A 24473-nucleotide genomic window follows, 5' to 3' on the forward strand; every position below is an offset into this window, starting at 1 on the left:
CCAGTCAGCCACTAAACCGAGTCTGTTCTGCCTAGATACTGCTTGTCCCCGCACTCCTGAGAGCAGACCACCACCAGCACTGTGGCCGCTTCACACAGCTGCTCTCCGCCAGTCTCCCACGCCCCCTCCCATCTGATCCCACAGGCAGCGCAACTGATGCTTTCAAAATACAAATCTGGCCAGTTGCTGTTCTGCCAAATTTTCAGTGCTTCCCCTTGACCCCAAGATAAAGTTCCACCTCCTTTTTATTGCTTCTGAGGCTCCCTGATCTAGCCTCTGCCTCCCCTTCCAGTGCTAAGATTTCCCCTGGAGATTTCCCTTCTGAAACTCCCTGCTTCAGACACACTAAACCTTCCCCTGGGTTTGGATTTTTTTTTTTTTTTTTTTTTTTTGCCATCCATTCACTTATTCATTTAAAAAAAATTTCCTGAGCCCCTACTGTGAGCTGGGCACTAGGAGTACAAAAAAGCAAAGAGGATTTCTGCTTTTATGAGGCTTACACTGGTCTAGTTGACTTCTTTCTATCTTCAAGGGCTCAGCTTAAATCTCTGTTTCTCAAGGAAATATTCCTTTTCCCCTAATCAGGTTATGTTCCCTGGTGTGTGTCCCTAGATTCCACTCTTCCTCCCTGCCATAGTATCACCACACCTGACTATGGTTTAACCTCTCTTTCCTGCCAGATTGTCAACCCCATGGAGATAGACACTGGGCTTCTTGTTCACCCTTGTATCTTCAAGCTCGGTACCTAATAGATACTTAATAAGTACCTGATGAATGAATGAATGAATGAATGAATGAATGAAAGTATGAAGGAGTAGCATCATATTCAGCATATACACTTCTGGTTTTCCTATAAGATTGTAAGTGTACTTTTTATTTATTTATTTTTAACGGGAAAAACCATGTTTATATTTTTCTTGTTTACATTTTTCCCCTAGCTGCTCCCACATTGATTTTCCATGAGTGTTGGTTGAATGGATGGACAAGTGTATTTCCACGTATGAGCGTTAGTAAGGATGGTCAACATAGGAAGGCAGCATCTTCTTTTTTTTTTTTTTAAAGATTTTATTTATTCACCTGACAGAGATCACAAGTAGGCAGAGAGGCAGGCAGAGAGAGAGAGAGGAGGAAGCAGGCTCCCCGCAGAGCAGAGAGCCCGATGTGGGGCTCGACCCCAGGACCCCGAGACCATGACCCAAGCCGAAGGCAGAGGCCTAACCCACTGAGCCACCCAGGCGCCCTGGGAAGGCAGCATCTTTAGGAGACTGGGGCAAGTGCAGACCCTGGAATTTATGATTATATGATCTGGTAATTTTCCAGGGGGGCGTGGAGGTCCTCGGTTGTTCGTGCTTGCTGAACAATGGAATCATGTGGGGAGGCTGACAAAATACTGATGCCCAGACCTTTCTCCCAGAGATTCCAATTCAGTCTGACTGGGTTGAGGCATGGGCCATGGGAAAAATGTTTCAATCTTCCCAGGTGATTCCAATGCACAGCCAGGCCTGGGAAGGTGTGGGACCTCCTGGAATTCATAAGGTCTTGGCCAGATGTAAGTCTGCAGATGTGGAGAAAATCTGTCAGGGGTTCCTGGGTATTGCATGTGGACCAAGAGTTGACATAATCTGAGGTGAAACCCAGGGAATGAAGACAGAAAAAGAAGCCAGGACCAATTAACCATCCCTCTTAGTTGTACACTTATTGAATGAATGAATGAATGAATGAACAAATGAGTCTATAATGGGCAAGAGTAAGTCCTCTGTACTTCTGTCAATTCACTGGAATAATTATTTTATGGACAATCAAGCTAGTACCCATTCATAAGTGACCATGAAAAATATTTCTGAAAAGATTAAATATGAAACCAGTAGAATTTTCTGATATCATAGATCCCCAAGGAGCTGTAGAGTCATCCACTCATTCTCCCTTTCTCTTGCTCAACAACATTTATTGGACACCTATTATGTGTCAAGCATTATTCTAAATGTCAGGAAGGATCCAGTTTGTTTTTGTGTCTATTCAAAATGTGCTGGAATTCTAACCACCAGTACTTCAGAATTGTACTTGGAGACAGGGTTTTTAAAGAGGTACTTCAGTTAAAACGAGGTCATTAGAGTTGTCCTTGTATGAACAGGACATTTGGACACAGACACCGAGTGAAGACTGCATCAAGACACAGGTAGAAAATGGCCACCTACAAACCAAGGAGAGAGTCCTCAGAAGAAACCTGCCTGCTGATACTATAATTTCAGACTTTCACTCTCTGGAATTGTGAGAAATAAATGTCTGTTACTGGCAGCTCTGGAAGTCTAACAGAGAGTGGTAAGCAAGACCAAGTCCTTGTTTTCTATGCAGATATTCACAAACATTTATTTTCTGAGGACTGAGTAGATCTGTCTACGGCTGTTTTTCAAAGCTATGGTCATAGTTGATTTTAATAAAATCCACATTCACTGAAAGCTTTCCTTAATTCACATTGACATTTCATCATCGCACATATTTTGTACTAGATAAAATCTCAGTTGGGTCTAGAATGTCTTCAACACTTCTACAACGTTAGCTAAACTCCTGTGGATGAACAATAGAAAGGAGGCTTCCAACCCAGAATCTCCCTAAGCTGGAATTGAATAACATCACTGTTATTTTTCCCATTATATGTGTTTTCAAGATTATTTCTGTGTAATAGCAAGTGATAATGATTTTCCATTTGTAGTGGTAGTAGGATATTTCTGTTTCAAAACAAAAATGTTCAGGCAGAAAACAAGTAATTAGATTTTAAGAATAAATATTCAGCAAATAATAGCAATGCAGTTTGTGTATAAGGCACAAATCATGATGTTGGTATGCAAATGATGAGAGACTAGAAAACACCAAATGAGATGACACATTTCAGAAATCACTAGTTTATGATTTTCATTCATTCATTCAATTTTTAATTTTACTGACACTGAACACTTATTAGCTTCCAGGCATCATACTAAGCATTTTCTCATAGATTATCTTATTTCAGAATATATGAGAAGATAGGAACCCCCTCCATCCCACTCATTGCTTTGTCCCCAGCACCCGGTGTAATGCAAGGGCACTCAACACTTAGCCTTTGAGTGATACATGCACATTTTTGAGTTAAGGTCCATATATTAAAGGATGAATATTCAAATCCTAAGTGCAGACCACTAAGAAGTCGTTGAAATGAAGGGCCAGTTCTTGATTTTCTCTACTTCTTTGGGCTAGATTCTCTTTTTAAAAAATTTTGTAGTGAAGAAGGTGCTTTTTATTTCATGAGAGTATCATGCTTTCCTGAGACATTGGGTGAGCTGCCCTGGTACCTGAAATGGGCACTTCTTCCCATCTGTCCATCATCCATTCACCCACTTATCCATCTGTCTGTCCATTCATTTATCCATCATCCACCCATCCATCCAATAAAGAACTTTAGAGAAAAACTGGAAACCTACATTTCTCTCTAAGAGGACTCAGTTGGCATTTGCAAAGCAATCGATAGAACTTGCCAACACCAGGCAGGCCCTGGGGAGAGGCAAAGCTGGCTGGCTACCACTGCTCCCTTTTCCACCTCCAGGCACTGTGAGGCCAGCCCTGGTGATTATAAGTTTGGAATTCGTGGCAGGATTTTGGGTTGGGTTCAGCCATTATTATTGTTATTCTTACCTGGAGTCACTGGCTCGGGTTAAAGGACAAAAACTCCCGCTCTTCAAAGCCAAGCTCACTTTACCTGGCATTTAGGATTTAGGCACATTCCAAATTGGGTAATAGGTTTTAAAACAAGATTATGAAATTCTGGCGAAACAATCACAGCACACCTGCCTGTGGTCACTTTCTGTTTGGGAGATTAGAAGAAGGCAAGTCACACTTTCAAGGCCAATGTATAAATTTACTATACTACTAGTGGAAGGTACTGGTTAAGCACTGCTGATTGGTTTCGGCTCTGTCTTACCAGCTCAATTGCTCAGCTATGGATGTCACCCCAAGGTCTTAAGCCAGTGTGCAAGACTCCATCTAATATGACCCAACCTAGATTTCCAGCATTGCTTTCCAACACTCCCATTCTGGAAACTTCCACTCCAGCTGATTGGTTCACTTACTTCTAAAAATGTCTCACATGGTCCTGCTCCCATTCTTTTGCTCCTGCTACAACCTGAGCTTTGATCACTCACATTCCTCTCCACTTAGGCAAGTTATAACCTCCTTTGGTATCCAAATCCTATCATACCTTTTCCTTAAATGTACCTCAGTGTACAAAGATCTCTCCTCAAAATTCTTAGCTCATACCGAGTTTCCAACCATTTGGAGTCTCAACAGAACAAACATTATGATACTTTGGTGTTTTTTCCATTATTGCCTGTAATGGTCAATGTTTATGTGTCAACTTGATTGGACTAAGGGATCCCCAGATAGCTGGTAAAACATTATTTCTAAGTGTTTCATGCATATGTCTTCAAGACAGATTAGCATTTGAATCCACAGACTGAGTAAAGATCACCTTCACCAATATGGTGAATTGCCAGAGGATGGATTAGAACAAAAAGGTGGAGGAAGGGTGAATTTATTCTCTCTGCTTGAGCTTAAACATCCACTTTCTGCCCTCAGACCTCAACACTCCCAGCTCTCAGGCCTTTGGGCTTAGACTGAATTATACCACCAGCTTTCCTGGTTCTCTAGCTTGTAGATGGCAGATTCTGAGTCTTCTTTACCTCCATAATCACATGAGCCAATTCCTATAATCTCCTCTTATATTCATCTGTCTCTCTCAGTGTAGATGATAGATAGATAGATGATAGATAGATAATGATGCAAATATAAATATATTCTATTGATTCTGTTTTTCTGAAGGAACCTAATACATTGCCTTTAAACTAACTTTATCTCACTTCCTGGTATAGCCTGGAAGCTCCTTGGTGACATAAAATCCTTTCAATTCTATGAGCTCTCCCAGGGCTCCAAAATGTCCCCTTTTCTCATGAAATAACCAGCATCGGTATCTGTTGCTTGCAACTAAAATAACCTCTAATTTGTTCTCCTGAACTAAGGATGGGAAGAATCTATTGAATTAATTTCAATAAACACCACCAAGTGTTTAAGTGTTAAGATGTCTTAACACTCACATATGTAGCCAGGAGATACACTTACTTCTCAGGCAGGACCAATTCACTTATATTTTATAGTCATCTGTCCCAAGCTCAACTACCCAGTTTCAATGAAATTATAAAGGAGTAGTAGGAGAATGGTTATTGTAGGTCTTTGATGATAGAAAGAAAAGAGCTGCTAGCCCAGCAAAATGAAGAGAGAAACACCATAAAAGACAGAGCCAAAACTTTCAACACTCAAAATGATTTGTGTAGAGGAAAAAGAAAAAAACTCACGTACTCTAAAGGATTAAATGACAGTCCAGTATAAAAATCAACGTTCGTGATGATGCCCTGGGTCATTCAGAGTAGATTTAATTTTCTGGCACCTTCCACCTGCAGAAGGCATGAAACCAAATAATCCATTTCAGTCATATTTCTAACCCAAATGTGTAAATTAAAAATAAAAAAGCATGAGATGCTATAGAATGTTCACACCCAGTGCTTTCACACATTCATTCAAGAAGTGTTCGTTGAGTACCTACCACAGACCAGGCACTGTCCAGTAGGTGAGGACAGAGGGGTGGACATGATGATGAGATCCTTACTCCACTGAAATTTACATTTCTGTGGGGAGGAGACCTTAAGGAAATATTTAAATGAACAAGATAATTTGGGATTATAATAAGTGCTAGGATATATGGAAATACATCAGAGTGATGGATCAGAACAAGATAGTAGACAGTTCCTGGGGTGGAGGATAAATGATATTGGGCAGCCATGAATGGTCTCCCTGCAGATGGGACATGTGAGGTCATTCCCATCCTCCTTCCCTGCATTTGCTTCCCACCTTCCTACCTCCCAGAGATGCCTCTTCCCAGCAGGAAGACTCCTTGCATCAGAGAACCACTAACCAGCTTTCCTGAGGAAGGGAGAAAAACAACAAACAACCATATTCCTTTGCCCAAGAAGCATTTCAGTTAACTCTAGTCCTGATTTCTAGAAGGACCTTTTTGCCATACCTGGATGAACACACACTGACCGATGTCAGTCTCAAGGCTGTCCTAGGAAGGCCCAGGAAATACATCAGCAATGGATCATTGACTCTCAGTGGACAAGGCAGATCTATTCCCCCTGGCTTAGCAACCAAGACTCTGCCCCAACACCTAGGAACCAATAGCCAAACAACAGTTGTCACTGATTTGGCAGAAAGTTTGAAACTGGTTTATCCCTTGTGTGCTCTACACTCAAGTCATCTAGAAATTACCTATGGCCAAGGCTTTTCCTGGCCTGGTATTTTGACACAAAGGCATGTAACAGGCAGACTCTTGGTGGTTCCTCCAGAGCCAGCAGCCCTCCCACTCTGGCTCCAAAGTACAATCTGTAACTCCATTCATGCCCTCTGACTGCCAACTTTCCCCAGGAAGTTTCCTTCTTTGTCCATCTGGACATCTGGCATCTCCTCCAAAAGGCTGGCTAAAAAAAATTCCACCTACTTCCAGCGAAAATGTAGGAGCAGATTCCAGTTTCACTTCACATGCCTCAGGAATGTGAGTAATCCCATTTAAGAAGATGCTTGATTAAGTTTTTAGAACCCAAATCAATTTGATCATTCTTCAATGCCTAGAGTATGGCCGTCATGAGATGGAAACATTCCTAATTAAATATTGTCCTAGAGAGAAGTCTGGTTTGGCCAGCTCAACTGCACAGAGATGGGTTCCTGTAAGAAATAATAGTAGCAATTCCCACACAGGAAGTCTTTCAGGCCAGCTCAGATGCTCTGGCCGAAGGTCTCTGAGAGAAGCCACCAGGTGTAAGGCAGAGAGAAGGGCAGAGCTGTATTGTCAGATCTTGGTATAATTCATCTTCCCTTGCTGCCCAGCCTTGAGGAGGAAGGCACCCAAGGACCAAATCCACTCAGCAATTACTTCTATGAAAACTGTGTTATCACATCATTTAACAGGTCAGTAGAAAAATCTCTCTCTTGCTCTCCCCCTCCAACTGCCACAGCAGCACCCTCCCACAGAAGGTATGAAAGGAAGCTGAAATGCAGGAGCACTGAGAAAGAGATGCTTCATTATTGTAGCTCCCGTGCCTGTCCCCCTAAATCAGGACAAGAAAAGCACACGAAAGAGGTGGCAACCCAAGATGGCAGAGTCCTTGCCACAACATGGAAGGGAAGAAAAAGACTCCCTTCAAGACAAGCTCTGGGTAATTTGAAAACACACAAAAATTCACTTGTTAAGTTCTATCAAAGGACTATTTCCCCCTGAGAGTATGGGTGTGATTTGGCATATATAAGTTCCCGAATAGTTTCCCTCCATCACTGCTGAGGTGGAACTAAGGGGTCTATAAAGTGTGAAATGAGAAGTGGACATGGTGTAGCTTAATGCTAGTTACCTCTTCAGGTGATGTGGCTGGGACTTCCCTATTTTTACAGCTGCCCAAATCAGAATCTGATTAGCAACTATTTTAAGACTGCATTATAGAGTTGGCCTCAAATGCTTTCTAAATAAGGCAAATGTTATGGGCTTCCACCAATATTTGCCTCCTGTTAATCATTTCAAGGATTTGTGTTGTGCACACAAGGTAATTATTAAGCAATTAACTCCCACTAAAGGTGTTTTTTTTATTATTATTATTTTAATTTAAAGATCTGGCTGAACTTGAGAAGGATCTTCCTTCTTCCTGCCCCAAACCCCGCACCTTTTGAGTACCTGAGTTCATCTATTAGAATCTTAAAGGTATAAATAAATAAGTTACTAAAGACTCTGGTGATATAAAGCCAGGGAAATTATTTCTCTTTAAAAAAAAATAGTATTAGGATGATTGCCTTTGATTACAGAACTGGAAACAATTAGAAACCTGACATTTCGTTTTCCCAAATTGTATTTTCATTGCTTCTGAGATGGAATAACCAATCTATTAACTTCATTCCACTTAATAGTTTTCCAATTCTCCATATTTCCAGTAAGGACTGGGGATTCTTTTGTGTTCTTCTGTGTGCTGGTTTTGTTGTTGTTGTTGTTGTTGTTTGTTTTGTTTTGTTTTTTGTGGAGAAGCTCATGGTGGGGAGGAAGGAGAGATGTGATGTGAAAGTCAGAAGAGCATTTAAGGGGTATGTAGCTCTCCTTACCTTCAATTGCAGAATTTGTATTTGTATCTTACAAATTGTATCTTATCTTACAATTTGTATCTTACCTTCAATTTGCAGAATTACTAATAATCTGAATAATCTTATCCTCTAAACTGGCTTTCTTTCTGTGTTCATGTATCTGCTCCAAGTCAGAGACCAAGAAGTCATTTTAAGATTTTCTTTTAACTTTAATACCCACCCACCTCCAGTCAGTCACCAAACCCCAGGGCGTCCCTGTCTGAACTAACTGTTGAATCCCACCCCGCCCCTGCTCCAGGAGGAGCGCCAGATACCACTGCTGTCATTGAGGACTCAGTTATGTCTCACCAGGGCAGTGAGCAATCCCACTGGGCTCCCTTGGACCAACCTGGCCTTCCCTAAATCCAGCTTCGACCCTGCGGCAGTGGTACTTTCTAAACACAGTCAGAACCCCGGCTCTCCAGGCCCATGAAGAATTGCAAGAGCCCCTTGAGGACCCTTTGCTGGCTTCTAGACTGTGAGTGTCCTGAAGTTTGGGAATGAAGTCTTTCCCAGTGCCCCCCACACAGGGACAATGCTCAGTGTTTGTAGGTAGAAGGAAGGGGAGAGGGGGCAATGGGAAGCTCTTCAGCTTCGTGTCGTGGGTGAAATCACTTGTCATCTTGCATAGCCAACTTCTTTGGGGGAAAAAGGGCATTTCAGTGGAGGGCCCATTGTCAAGCATCCAAACTATGCTCTCATCTGGAGAGAATCCTTGGTAGCTGGGTTAGCTTCATGTGCGTGTGACCCGAGGAGTCTCAGAGGACCCCCACACCGAGAGGGTCCCTATACTTGGGTTAATGTCCTACTATCACTTCTTTGAAGTTCTTAATAAATTTTTAATTTTCCTTTTACACTGGGCCTTGCAAATTATGTAGCCAGTCCTGCCTGGTAAGTATGGAAGTCCTGGGGGCTGGGGTCTCAGATCCTCCTGCTTCCCAGGCCCAGGGGACAAAGACCAAGTCCCTGTCCCCTAATGCACATATTCACCAAGAATTCCTTATCTAAAGGCTGAGTACTTTTTGCACATCTATCATCTGCTATTTTTCAAAGCTATGTGGTCATTGATGAATTTAATAAAATACACATTTGTTTGAGAGAGCTCCTTAATTCACAGCAGCATGTCAACATTATAAATAGTTTGTGCAAGAGGAAAAGTCTCAGTTGGCATGTCCTTAACACTTTCCTAGCACTGGTCACATTCTCTTTGTCAATGATAGAGAGGAAGCTGCAGGCACAGAACCTTCCCCACGTATAACTATCTCTTTAAATTAAAAACCCTGGTACTTTCCACCTCAGGAGCCAGCCTCCCAGGCACATCTAGTCCCGTCACTTGGATGCTCCCACCCAGCTGATGAAGTAGTTAATAATAAGAAGCTCTCATGGGACCTCCATGGCAGTGAATTTCAGCAGGAGAAGCAAGGGACACTGGCCTTCCCTTGCAAATTTCCTCCTCTGCTCCTGCCCATGTTCCAGCCTACTCGTTTGGACACCCACTAATTGTGAGAGCCCCTATAGACTTCCAAGGTGATGACCACTATGGATTCAGCCTCACCAGATACCCAGTCTGTCCTGAGCCCTTCATGTTTTCCTGAAAGGAGCAGCAGGGAGAGATCAGGAGCACAAAGACTGATGCCAGGTCATTGGGTTCGAACCTCAGTTTCCATACCCAGAAGATGCCTATATGGAAAGTAGCCATCTTCAGCACTGCCGTGAAGTCAAATGAATTAAAGCACATGCTATGCTCAGCCCCAGGCCTGGTGAGAACTGCTTGTGTTTGCTAGTTATCGTTATTCCTATATCATTTAACCTTTACAACAGTTGGTGAGGGAGGTTTTATTACCATTAGCATCATCGCCATCATCATCCTCATTTTGCAGATCATGGAAAGGCAGAGAGACGTTAAGGGCCTTGCCCAAGGTCACCCTTAAGCAAAGGGTGAGGCCATCAAAAATGGCCTGAGGTGGTCTGAGTTCAGAGCTGGGCTCTTACACCACTAAGCACTACACCTTCCCCTTAGGACTACCTGGCTGACTGGAGTCCTTTGTGATCCCAGATAGTTTTCCTGATCAAATGCTTCTTTTCAATCCTGTGCCTGGTCCCAGACTCATAAGCCTGCCATCTTGCAATGGTGCTTACTGAATTGCATTTTGTTCTTCACGGAGTCCTGATTGCCAGTCCCCAGTCGACTGTGGAGGCTGGGGGTGGAAGTTCAGCATGGGGGTGAAGGTAGGAGTTGGAGGCTGGGACAAGGTGGTATAGGGGCAGAAGGGAATTACGTGATGGAACAATACAGCTCCTGTAAGAAATGTGGGGGATCAACATTTCCTACCTTCTCCTCATGTGTCTTCTCCCACTTCAGGGGCTGGACAGTTCAGAATTATACTTCCCACCTGACGATTCACAGACCTGTACCCCTGGGGATAAAAATATATGTTTATAAAAAATAAAAAATTTAAAAAATAAAAAAAAAAGAAAAAAAAAGAATTACACTTCCCAGATGCCCATGAGTTTCTACCACCAGAAAGGAGGAGTGAGGGGGCAGCCACACTTCTTCTCCCACTGTTTCTCTTCGCAAGTGTCCCTGCTGAAAGTCTGGTCTTTTTATGATCTTAAAAGGCAGTGGTGCTCTTGGTGGCCCCTTGTTTTGTAGCATGGTTCTCAAAGCTATTCCTGAAAACTCAGCCTTGTGCCTTCATCCTAATAATTCTGTAAACACTAGCAGGTCTTCTTCAGCTTAACCTGGCTGGGACCCTGAGTAGATCATGTCTGCTATGAAGTCCTGACCCATACAGCATCCAACAGGTGGAAACTTAACTATGACTCAGGCAGAACACATCCCATTATCAAACATTTCAAATATTTTATTATTTTTTAAAAAGTACAGAGAATAAGGTGACAAACATCCCTATATCCACCACTCAGTTTGAGAAAAAAAATTACGAATAAAATTGATGATGCGCCATTTCCCTTTTACTACGTGAAGCCCCTTCCTCTTGCCCCGAAGGCCTGCCATCTTGAAATGGCTACGTATGTGTTTACATTTTTTACTTTGCATGCAGCCCTACACCACTGACAGTGTGATCTGGCATGTAAGCTTCAGTAATTTTGCTGTTTTTACTCAACATATTTTTGAGATTTGCCTATACTGATATTTAGTCACCTCGTTTTATTCTTTTTAATGGCTGGCTGGTATCCCATGTATGAATATATTTCATGCACAATTCCATGACAGTCTATTCTGCTCTTGATAAGGGATGTAGTTTAACTTTCTAGTGTCTTTTGGGGTGTAGTAGTTCAAATATCTTCAGGACAGACAGATTCATGTATAATACTCTACTGATAATGGGGACTAGTGCCCCTTGTGACCAATGCATTCATATTTATGTCTTAAAACAGTGCACTGGCAAAACAGATCTTATCCTTGGAGCAGGATCACCCCAGGGCTCCCCTCTGCTATCTCCAGACTGTCCATGAACAGACAAGACCCTGGGACAGAGAGTAGCGGACTTGCTACCAGGAAATGAAAAATCGAGATGAAGTGGGTGACTAACCTCTGAAGTCCTAGCAGCCACGGCCCCCAGGTTCTGGGAAGATGCTGATGAGCTCACTGGCTAATCATGGAGAAATTCTAACACCTTTGCCAGGAATTCTGGATAAAATGTGTAGCGTGGCATGAATGATTCAGGAGAGTTTATCAACCAGGCCTTAAAATGAGTTACTTTGTCACCTAAAGTTACTGAATCATAAAAAATGGAGATACATTTCCTATGGTTCAGTTCAGGTCAACAAAAATACCCTTGTGGCAGAGGGGAAAGGAACAGCTTTGCAGCCATTGCTCCATGTGTGACCTTGGACCAAAAACTTCCTGTCTCAGAGCTTTGGTTCCTTTGTTTCTAAATGGAAGGTTAAAATAATAATAATTAGACATGGATGACCTGGTGCTCCATTCCCACTCCTTTGGGTAACAGCAGCCAGACTTCCTTCTGGGGAACCACCTCTCCCCCATTCATAGTCTACACATTTTGGGTGAAGCTTTCTCTCAAATTCAGAAGTGGACATGGGTTTCAGGCCTGGGTAATAAGATCACCCATGTCCCCTGCCCAACCATTGGTTCTGAGACAGGCATATGATGTAGTCAAAACCAACGAGATGCAACGAGACTTTTATGGGAACTACAAGGGGCTTTTTCCTGCTGAACTTGAATTTAGGAGGATGGGAACCTGGAGTTACAAGGAGTCACCAAATTTTGGCCAAGAATGAAGGCCATTTACCAGACTACATTGCTAAGAAGTAAAAAGTGGCATTATTTGAGTTCCTGGATCATAAGTTGATGATCTTGCTGCAAGTTCCTAGATCATAAGTTGATCCAGGAACTCAGTGAACTTAATGAAGGCCAAGACCAACTTTTGGGATTTTCAGTGTTCTTTATTAATCTATTTAGGTGTTTTGCTTAAGCGAGCTTGAGTTGGTTTTCTGTCACTTACAGGATCTTATGTCTTGACCAACACTGTCTCTTTGGGAGCTATGAGGAGTGATTGAGATGACACGGGAGATAACTACCATGGTCCAGATTCCCTCCCCCTGCCTGTTCTTGCTTTGATCCAAAGATATCTTCACTTGACTCCTTTTTACTTTTATGCAATCCTGAAATCATTCTGAGCTTCTAGAAACATCTAGAAACTATGATATAGTAGAAATTCAAACAAATTAAAGACACCTCACTTAGAAAAGACTGCTTGGCAAAATAATAGCTTTCTTGAAATACTTAAAAGGCTGCCATATGGAAAAGAACTGGATTTCAACTTGAAGAGCAAAATCGAGTGATTGGGTGGGAGTTGGCAGAAGACAGTCAGCTTCAGTGAAGAAGGAGCATTTAGCAACAAGCTCTGGATCGCACCTCTGAGGTACTTGGTTTCCATTGCAGGAGACCTTCGTGCCAAGAATGGACATTCACTTGTTGTGATTTGTGGAAGGGACTCATACTTCAAGGAGACAGTTACCTGGAATGACCACCAAAGCCCTCTCACATTATGGGATGCTGGGGGTCTAAATAAAGTGCCAAATGATGACTATGCCCCTAATCTAAGACCATCCCTAATTTTTCCAGTGTAAGAGGGTTTTGAGCCATTGGAAGAGATAAACTTTTAGGAAGGTAGATGGAACAATTAAATGTCTATTTATATTTTTATTATACCTGACACATAAGTCATCACACTTACGTGTATTGTAAAATTATCATATGTAAACTTAGAAAAGTTACATTTTCTATTCTTATATTTAATGAAATCACATTCAAGTCTTTCACATGCACTTTGACATTTTTTTTATTACAATCCTTTTTGAACCATATAATGTTGGATTTATTCGAGTGTTTAACTTTTAGAGCTGTGCACTTATGACTATGAAAAGCAACTCGAAGATAGAACTTCAGGCAGAAAAATACCTTTTTTATTGTGAGTTTAAAACTTTCTAGCCCCTAACCTCTCTGGTTTCATTATAAGTGATTTTTAAGAAAATGAGTTTTCTTAGAAACTCAGCTATTACCATAGAGCAGAATAAATCATCCTTAGGAACTAATAGAATATCCTCTGAATAAGGGGAGATATAAAACTTCATATACAGTGTGATCCAAAATATGACAACAACTTAGATATGCAAGTGCAAAGAAAAATATGAGAAGGAATATACCAGAAGATTAATAGTTCAGGTTATTATCTGAGCTTTGGTTATTATGCATGCTGTAGTTTTATTTTTCTTTTTTTCTCTATCTCTAAGTTTTCTGCTATCAGCATGAGTAACTTCTACAATGAGGAAAAAAAAAAAAAGAACTCGTGCTAAAAATAAATACCTGAGTGGCAGTTATAGAGTATAAATCCTTGTTCCAGATTCCATGAGGCTTATAAATGTAGCTGGACCAGAGGTCACAAACCCAAACACTTCCATGTAGCATAAATGACGTAAGTGGGGCCAACTATCATAAAGCAGGGGGTGGGGAGGGCTGTGGCAAATAGGACAGCTTGCCTGAGACAGGATGGCCGGTTATTGTCTTATAAAAATATAAGCCCAGTAATATCAAATGCTCTGATACTAGATATTTATGTAAAAATGCCACCTCTTGCCAAAATTCATGTTCAGTTTGCCCTTGTCACTGACCTCTAAGACAGGGTTTCCTTTTTGTCTGATTTCAAGATATTCAAACTTCTGTCTTTTCCTGCCAAACTACAGATTTTATAGTTTTTTTTTTCCTTAAAGATGTATTTATTTGTGAATGAGAGAGAGAGCATGAGTGGGAGCGGCAGAGGGAGAGGGAGAGAGAATCCCAAGCAGACTCCACACTGAGTGGGGAGCCTACTTTGGGACTCCATCCTATACCCCTGAAATCAGGACCTGAGCCGAAATCAAGAGTCAGATGCTCAAACAACAGTGCCACCCAGGCGCTCCCAAACTACAGATTTTAACTTCCCTGTTCCTCTTCAGTCTTCCTGGCTTTCACCATTAGCAATAGTTCCCAAAGTGTGTTCCACGGAACATGACTCCTATGAGATGTTCTGTGAAAAGAAGAGGAAGGGTTCCATGGTGAAATATGTCTAAGAAACACTGCTCTTACATTTCCCACCCAGAGATTCACAGTGGACATCATTTTAAAGCCCTGAAGCTGTCCTGCAGTTTACTAAGCAAGCGGACTTCGCTTAGTCTAGCATTTTCCAGACTCACTTAGCCATGGAATCTTCTGAGGGCATAACTCCTATTAACATGTTACTGCTACAGATGTAGTGGAACATGGAACACAGTTTGAGAAACACAGATTCAGGTTGTTTGCAGTTCTTGCGGGAGACTATAATGTCAATTAATGAAAGTCAAATTTCCTTTCTTTACATTTGGAAATGCTTGGAGTATTGCAAAAGAAGACCTTGGTCCATGTACCACCTAGTGACAAAAAGTGTGGTCCTCAAAGCCAGACTTCCTTGGTTCAAAGGCCAGGTTCTGCCCTTTTAGTGGTGTGAGGTTCTGCCATCTTAGTGGTGTGAGCTTTGGGCAAGTGATGTAACTTCTCTGTGCTTCGGCTGCCTTGACCTAAAATTGAGATAGTTAGAGCATCCCTCTCAGGAACGTGCACAGAATGAACTGTGTGCAATGTGAAATATTCATGGCATATTGTAGGTGCTCAACAAATGTTAGTGACTGTTATGCTCACTTCTCTGCTCACCACATTGGTTCATACATCACTAATAATAATGGCTACTATTAATATATTAAGATTATCTATGTGTTTTAATAGCTAACATGTACTGGCAGCTTATTATGTGCCAGGACAAGAAATATTTTTTAAAAATAAATCATTACATGAGCAGGCAACAGACGCTAATTTACACCCTTGCAGTTTAGATCCTCACCACTCTGACTTGCTTGGCTATTCTCTGTATTAGATAACATGACTTCCAGACCTACAGCATGAATGCCAGTTGCATATAGAAGTCAAGATCCCCCATGGCCAACTTTCTTAGAATGTGCTATCTGTGACATTTCTACCAAACTTATATATAGCTACTTGGCTCATGTTAACTTGGTTCCAGGAAAAAAAAAGGGGGGGGGAAAGAAAACTTTCCTTTGTCAGATTCTGGGCTCCTAGCTTCTCGATAGGCTGTGTCATGGGTGAACACTGCCTGGTGCCAGGAAGAGGAGAAACCGGTTTGCTCATTCACGTGAAATATATTCATGGAAAGCCAACTCTGCAGCCAAGAAGACAAGGGGGGTGTTGTGTCTGTCCATCTGGGGCAGTTTTAATAAAGGAACCTGAAAACCAATACTTCTTATCTTTCTCACCTGACAAAACTGGATGCCCCAAACCAGGCCCAGACGTCCTCACCTCAGATACTCTCATTTTGGAAGGCCTAGTTGCTAGAAATGAGAATCTGGGCTACCAGGTATAATACAAGGCACCCAGTGAAATCTGAATTGCAGATAAATAATAAAGGACTTTGTAGTATAAGTATGCCACATACTATGTGGGACATACTTATGTTTAATAAAAGGACTCATCGTGGCCTGGAATTCAAATTTCACAGGGTGCCTTAAATGGGGTTGCAGGTTGGGATCCTGGAAGAGCATGTTTTCCTCGCAGGCACCTCCCTCCCCCGACACCCTACTAGGCTGCTCAGGGATAAAGGATGGATGCCATAGGCTGGGAGGAGGCATTTAGCAACCAGAGGCTGTGTCCGTTTGGGGTACAGGACTGTGTCAGGTGGTGTGGGAGACAGAAGGTCCCCGGGGGCACCTGGATGGCACAGTTGGTTAAACATCCAGCCTTTTGTCTCAGCTCTGGGCCGTGAGATCGAGCCCTATGCCAAGGGCTTTGCACTCAGCAGGGAGTCTGCTTGTAACTCTCTCTCCCTCTCCCTCTGCCCCTCCGGTTCATGCTCACTCTCTCTCAAGTAAATAAATAAATCGAAGAAGAAGAAGAAGAAGAAGAAGAGGAGGAGGAGGAAGAGAAGGGGGAGGGGAGAGGGAGGGGGAGGTGCTTCCCAGCCTCAGCGGCACATTGGAATCACCAGCGTGGCCCTAAAAGCATCTCAGAGCACAGGCCACATCCAGATCAGTTAAATCAGAGTCGCCGAGGCTGGGACACAGGCTTGGGTACTTTGGGAAGCTCCCATGGAAGATCCCATTGCATAGCCAGGGTTGAAAACCACTGACCTTTGAGTCTTTCTTCCCCTCACACAAGTCACAGGTGATTTATCTTCTCCTTCGCGGAGCTTGCAAGCCTGTCACTCATTTAGCAAGCAGTCCCAGGAAGCCTGACGCCCCCTAAGTGATGTGCCGTGGTTTCCGATGCCACAAGGATTGCAGTTCCAAGCCCTGAACTTGGTTGCACATGACAAGGAGGGCCTTGAGCAAGAAGAGCCGCCTTTAGGGTTCTAAGCCTCAGCCTTCCTTTTGTAAATCAGAACCCCTCTAAGGCAGGGGTGGGGGGAGATGGTGCCTTGCAGGCAGCATGAGGATTAGAATTAGGGTAAGAGTCCCCAGCGAGGGCCTGGTTAGTTCCAGATGCTGCAGGAATGTCAGCTCTCGTGCCGACCCCCTTCTGGGCTTAGGAATACCTCTCAGAGTCAGCATTGGGTGAGATCTAAATCAGAATCAGAAACTGTGTTTGAACCAGATCCCTACCCTTCCCCTCAAATGTCTAGGCACATTGTTTTCTGAGCAGCACTTAGGATACAAATATGGATTCGGAGGGCCTAGCGGGGCCCTGAGAATCTGCATTTTGAGCGAGTTTCCAGAGAATGCCAGTACTGGGGGTGGGGTGGGGATCACACCTGGGGTACCAAGGGTCTAGACTGGTGATTCTTAGCTTTGGATTTCCTTCAGGCTCACATTGGGGGCCATATCGGACCCCACACCTGGCCAATTGATTCAGAATCTCAGTGGGACCTGAGCATAAGCATTAAAAAAAAAAAAAAAAAAAAAAATCTCCCATGTTGCCCTGGAAAATCCAGCCCAAAACCATGAATGCAAACAGCTTTGCTCTCATTCATGTGCCTCCATCCTATTGCCATGCTGTTTTAGGATGGCTGTATAACATCTTGTTTCCACAACTCTGTCCGGAAATAGCTCACATCCGGGTTGCCCCGGGCCCAAACCAGCACTGGGGCGATGGCCCCGAACCCCCTTCCACAACTCCCTTTTGATTCATCTTGCACACACGGCCTTAAGATCCATCTTTATGAAGCACCATATTTCACCAATTGAGAAACTTCCAGTGTCTTCCAAGCCGTGGTATGCAGGGAAATGCTTACAAATGGCCCCTAACTCCCACCAAAAAAAAGAAAAGAAGAAGGAGGAGGAGGAGGAGAAGGAGAAGGAGGAAGAGCAGGAGGAGGAGGGGGAGAATGGGAGGAAGAAAAGAAAAAGGAAACGCGCTGTGATTTGTAGCATTGTGGGCACTGTGTTTATCATGCACATGGGGAACCCACTCATAGTTCTAACTCTCTTGAGTATTATAATAAATAATCTTCTGCAGGCTTCTTCTCCATTCCTAAAGCCCTTCCCAGAACCTCCGGGTCCAGGTACTGACCATACACGCTCAGCTCCCTCAGCCCGCCAGCCTCCTCCACTGGGAAGTGGGGTTTGCGCTTCTGGTCCCCTTGCCCTGGGGCTCCCCCACCACTGCCCCTTTCCAAGGCTGATGAGAGGCAAGGGTAGGGGTGCATACCCCTGTGGGCCTGGAAATTAGTGTGTGGGAGGAGTCCTCCATGATCCACGGACGACATGCCACTGTCCATGAGACGTCATAATAGTGAGGAGAGTTTCTCCATCTGTGAAATGGGCTTTAGCGAGGCTGCCTGTTTACACAGGACCTGGGAGGAAAAGGTTTGTAATGGGAGCAGGATGCTGGCGAGTCTGGCTGCTGTGGAGGGGGGTGGTGGAGGGTGCTCTGAGGAGCCTGGGGGTTCTACCCCCCCTCACTGGACCGCAATCCCACACAATACAGGAGTCGGGGGAGCAGAGGATCAGGCCCATGGGTGAATGTGTGTGAGAGAGAGCATGTGTGAATGTGTGTGGGTGAGTTTGTGAATGTACATTGGCAAGTGTGTGTGTGTGGAGGTGAGTGTGTGTGTGTGGAGGGAGTATGTGCACGTGTATTCACTAGTAGCATGGACAGATAAGGTCTTAGCCTTGAGGTCAGGAACAATTCATGTGTTTCCATCCCAAATTCCAAGAACTCTTTAGGCTCCAATCAGTTATCATTCATGTGATGTTGCTCTTCTGGTTTTGGACCTGTGCCCCACGGGACCCCTCTGGGTGATGGGGAAAGGAAAGTGGAGGGGCTGGGCTGTGGCTCACTGCACCTCCTTCAGTCCAAATTGCTCCGTGTGCACTGTTTTTATAATAGTTTTCCTTCTAAGATCTCATTTGAAGCCAAGGGTCGGTGGCTTACAAAGGCCTCAGAAACACAGGTTGGGGGCAGGGGGGAGGACGCAGATAAAAAGGTTCTTCCCAGTATCACAACAGCATACCATTAAGCAACACAAATTTTAGGGACAGGTGGCCTGGGTCTTCGCTTTGTGATCTTCGACAAGTTGCTTAACATCTCTGTGATCTTTCCTAAACATGGATAATAACAGCAGCCAGCTCATGGGGTTGCTGTGAGGATTACACAAGTTTGTACTTGTAAACCACCAGGGGCTGTCCCTGTCATTCAGCGAGGGCTCTGAAATGTCAGGCATAGTCGGGAGCCATGATTTCCCTTTGTCAAACTTGTCACGTGCAGTGCTTCCTGCTTCCCTGTACATGTCTTCATAGAATCTGTTCAGTGACCCTCTAAACTAAAAACTTATGTTGGTCCATTTTAAAGATAAGGGCCTTAAGGCTTGGGGAGGTCAGTGGAAGACTCAGAGTAGAACTCCTGGGACAAGAAGGGAGGGGCTGTTTCTTGGGCAAATATGGTCTCCCAAAGTCAGCTCCTTCCCCACACTCTGGCATCCTCTGCCTTGTTCTGTCCATCCAGGCAAGTGGCCACCTCCAGGGGTGAACTTGTCTCTCCCCCCAAAATAGTAAAAGCAAGAGCAGTAGTACAACCACAAGCAGTAGTAGCTGATGGCTGGCCAACCAGAGGGGACACTGGTGGCCAGAAGCAGGTTTTTCTAAGCTATGCCCAACCATCTAAGTCAATGTTTCTCTAAATGTGTCCTATGGAGCTCTGTTTCAGAGCCTCCAAGGGCTCTCATTAAAACGCAGATGTCTTGGTCCCCCAAGTATTAAATCTCAATCTCAAGAGAAAAGTGCCAGGAATCTGAATTTAACAAGCATCCCAGTGTGGATTCCAAAGATAGAGCCCTTCTGTTCAGGCCCAGGGCAGGGTGGGGACAGGATGGATTCGTTCATCCAAACTTCTTCCTGTGTCTCCTGCCTCAGAAGCAGGGCTGAGCCCCCAATCCTAGAACACTGGCCCCAGAGTAGCGGCCTTTCCCAGCCAGGGCCCAACTTCACCTAGCAGTGCAAGACTTAGCCTGCCCCAAACAGGCACTCAGGTTCCACAAGGCTCCTAAGCCCTGGACTCCTCAGCTGCATCAGCTGGTCCTGGGTTTGTGGTCTGCCTCCACATCTTCTCCTGCAGGTGATTCTTCCTCTCTCCTCCCTCTTGTCAGGTGCAACCCCTTCTCGCCCATCCTACCATGACTCCTACCCTTTTCTTATTTGCAAAATGTAAGTATTGATTTCACATTATTCTGGGATTTCTTCTCAAGCAATATTGAAGCAGCTGAGGAGCCAACACCTGTTGGCCCCTTTTCTACATGTGGCATCCCTACCTCACACCGCCCACACATATTTTCAAGAAGTGATTGTGGATGGGAATCCCCAGTGGGTGCTGGAGGAAGCCATGCACCCAAACAGTGGTTTCTGGGAGTCATGATTTGGCTCTCTTCCTCACAGAAGGCTACCATGACCTCGAACACAGAAAGGGAAGTGAATCAACTTCAGTGACAGTGTCAAGAATGGAAGTTAGGAGAGGACTTTGTTGGGAAGTGTATTGAAAAAGTGAAAATGCAAAGATGATCTTCATTCAGGCATGTGTTGTACAGGCATGGATATAAGAGGAAAGCAGGATGTGACCCAGCATACTATAGGTGTGAGTCAGGTGCCTTCCAGAGGCATGAGTAGGATGCAGTGGAATGGAGTAAGCAAGGCCCTGGACTTTGGTGTTGGATCCGTCTGGGGCTTAATGCAGGCCCCTTGCAAGCCATGTGGCCTCAGGCAAATTCCTTGACCTCTCTCATCCTCAAGCCCCCATTTCTACATGGAGACAGTCACAGAAGCACCTCATGGGTTTGTGGAGAAGACCAAACATGATTATGTGTGTGGGAGTATGCTTAGTATGGTTGAGTGGCACAGACTATGTGCCTAATAACGTACCCCAAAAAACCATGATTTCTAGTCTTTCTGGATGCTCAAAACTAACACCTCAAGGAGGGAGAGGAATTCTAGACCAAGTCATTGACCAAAAGGCAGTTGTGGATTCTGGTTCTTGGGTGTGAAGAAGGCAAGGAAGCCATGTGACTATGAACAATAGTCATGTGATACATTAAATGCTTTGTAATAATAGATAGTAAATAAATATCTACTGCCTGAGCCTAGGCACTTCCCCAACAAACACCAGCTTTGATTCTGCTCAAGTATTCAAGCTTGTTCTCCTACGAGGCTGCTTAAGCTTCTAGAGGGAAGTTCAGTGGTTTCACAAACAAGGGTATCAACCACACCGGCAGCAATGTGGGCCTCAGCTATGGGCAGGCGCTTCTCCTTCAGTCCTCAACTCCCTCTGGAGCGTGTGCTGTGATGGCGCGTCTCCATCTGTCAACACTGGTGTTTGAAGGGCGGCTCGCCCAGAGTTCCCCCAGCGCAGGTGTGGCCCAGCTGGGATTGAACCTGAGCCTGGGTGGGCTGCCAAGCATGCCGCCATTGTTGTCTCCGGATATCAGTCAAGTGGTCAAGGGAGGAGATGTTGCGAGGACAGGGAGAGAAGGAGAGAAGAGTCTCAAAAACTCTAATGACAGGATCCCAAACAACCACCCCCAAATCATCCCCTCTGTGTCTGAAATGAAGAGGAGCAGTGAGGGTGAAGATGCGGAAAACAGTCAGGAAGCTTGCAGTCCGGGTCAGATGGGGTTCAATCTCTCTCTGACATCCTCCTTTCTCACATGACCCCTGTGATCTCCAAATCCCTCAAGAAGTCAAACACTTTGCAATCAGATTAAAAATCAAACCAAATGTTCCTGGCCAGGAGAAGGTGGAGTTGGCAAGGCCGGGGAATTAAAGGTAAAGTCCCAGAGCAAAGTTTGACAGTGACAGCCTGTTTGTCCAGGGTCAGGTATGCCTGTGGCTGGCCTGGGGTGGGGGAGGGGTGTGAACGGACAGAGGGTGGCAATGCACCTTCCTAGGCCGCTGCCCTCAGGGTTCCCCCTGCCACAACGACCTCCCGAGTGGGGACGGTGAGAGGGGCAGAAGATGCTGTCAATGAACCACAACCACAAGGGGTGACAGATGACTCAAGTGACTGGAAAGGAAGGAAAGGACTTGCCCCACTGACAGCGGCAAGGAATGAAAGAAGCCTGGCTGAACATTCTTCAGGGGATGCAGGAGTCAGTCAGGTGAGGGAACCCAAGCCTCTCCTGGTGGCCCACAGCCTGGGCGCCTGGCTCCTTCACCCTGGAGGCACCTTTCCCACCCCACAGAACCCCAGACAGCTCTGCTCAGGCCACCCTGGAGGAAACTGTCACGCTATCACATAGGAGGTGCGGAGAAGGTGCTGCACAGTGAGGTCTTCTGTAATTCTGGAAACCAGAGTTTAGAACACCTGGAAGGAGGGAAAGAAGGGAGGGAGGAGGTAAAGAAAGCAAGAAGGCAGGAGGCAGGAGGGGAGGGAAAGATGGAGGAAGGAAGGAGAGAGGGAGGATGGATGGAAGAAGGAAGGTTGGTTTCAAACTTAGAAATGAATGATCACTTGTTTCCTACCAACAAAAAGGAGCATTCCAATCTAAATCTACCACAGCTTTCTTTAACTGGAGACTAGTCTGGTCCACTTAAGCTTATGTTTAGAGCTCATTAACTACATTACAGAAGGGCAAAAGGGAGGGAAAAAAACCTTAAAATCCCAGGCCTTTGGTCATCCACAAAAGACTATTAAATCCCCAACCAACACACTGATGGTATAGCTTAATGAAATGGGGGAAAGTTTCCTGATGGTGTAAACTATGGAAACTTTAGGTTAGGCTCAACTTAAAGGACTCACACATACATACCCCAAACCCTCAGGGTGATCAGAACCCAAAACATAAATATGATAAGACAAAGACTCACAATGGGTTATCAGTGGGTCCTGGAATCCTTTATGCCTTGGGAACAACTGTCTTTCCACAGAACTATCCTCAGAGCCACTTCATAGACCAACACACACTTGCCGGGGCAGCCCTGACTTTGCGGTCAGATAGCTCCGGGTACAAATTCCAGCTCTGCCTTACCCTTACCCTGATTGACCTTGTATAGGGGCCTTAATCTCCCTAAGGCTTAATATTCTGAGCTGTAAAATAGGGTTCACAGAGTCTTACGAATTCAAAGATGTTGAAACAATCATTGAGCACCTATCATATGCCAAGCCCTATTCTAGGCAATAAGGCCACCCAGGGACCAAGATGAAGATCTGCCTTACAACCAAGGGAGGCAAGATGAACAAGAAATGTGTAAACAAACAGGGTACACCAGGTGGGGATGTTGGGAGCGGGGCAGGAAGGAGTGGGAGCACAACTGCTCTTTTATTTAGGGGGATCGGGCAAGGTTCGTGATAAGGACGCACGAGGTAGTGAGTCATGCATACATCTGGGGGAAGAGGGCTCTAGAGAAGGAACAGACAAACAGAGATCCTGAGGCAGGAGCCTGCTCATTGCATCCCCTTAATAAAGAGAGCATCACAGCTGGAGGGCAGTGAGCCAAGTGGGGTGAAGAAGGAGATCAAGTCAGACAGGTGTTCAAGCGGGAGGAGCAGAAAAGAAGATCTGGATTTTACCCTGAGTCAGCTGGAAAGCCAATGGAAGGGTATGTTTGGATTCTGTTTAGAAAAGATCCCCATGTCTGGTGCAAAAAAGAGAAGTGGGAAGGGACAAGAGCAGAGAGACCAGTCGAAGGCTATTGAAATACTGCAGGCAAGTGATGATGGTTTTTTTTACAGACTTGGGCTGAGCACCTAGAGGCACAGAGTTGCCACTGATGGAAAGGAAGGAAACTGCAGGAGAGGCAGGTTTGCAGAGCAGAAATCAGCTTAGTGTTGTGTATGTTGAAGTTTGAGCACTCTATTGAGCAAGAAGTGGAGATGCAAGGTCCACAGTTGGGCATATGTGCCCGGAGGTTTGCTTACGCTCAGCCAGGGACTAAGCATAGACAGAGAAGAGTTCAAGGACTCCAGGGCTTAGAGGTCAAGGACGAGAGGACAGAAAGCAAAGAACACAAGGTGTGGTGGTGAGGCAAAAGGAAAACCAGGATCTCCACTGGAGTCAATGCCAGGGGCCAGCAAGCTTTTTCCATAAAATACTACATAATAAAAATTTTCAGGGGCACCTGGGGAGCTCAGTTGGTTAAGTGTCTGCCTTTAGCGGAGGTCATGATCTCCAGGACCTGGGATTGTCCTGGCACTGGGCTCCCTGCTCAGCAGGGAGTCCGCTTCTCCCTCTCCCTTTGCTCATCCCACC

General features: G+C 44.7%; 1 long non-coding RNA gene across 1 annotated transcript in view; it reads right to left on the reverse strand.

Annotated features, from left to right (window-relative positions):
• Nucleotides 1-24473, reverse strand: part of LOC131825202 (uncharacterized) — a 55991-nt gene that overhangs the window by 27148 nt on the left and 4370 nt on the right. The window contains exons 2-4 of the long non-coding RNA XR_009351158.1: nt 10568-14786; nt 5627-5723; nt 5383-5477 (exon numbers count right to left, since the gene is read on the reverse strand). This is a non-coding gene — a long non-coding RNA (uncharacterized LOC131825202). The remainder of the gene's footprint in view (nt 1-5382; nt 5478-5626; nt 5724-10567; nt 14787-24473) is intronic.

The sequence above is a fragment of the Mustela lutreola genome, chromosome 1 (assembly GCF_030435805.1).
Source record: "Mustela lutreola isolate mMusLut2 chromosome 1, mMusLut2.pri, whole genome shotgun sequence".
In the NCBI taxonomy this organism is placed as follows: domain Eukaryota; kingdom Metazoa; phylum Chordata; class Mammalia; order Carnivora; family Mustelidae; genus Mustela; species Mustela lutreola.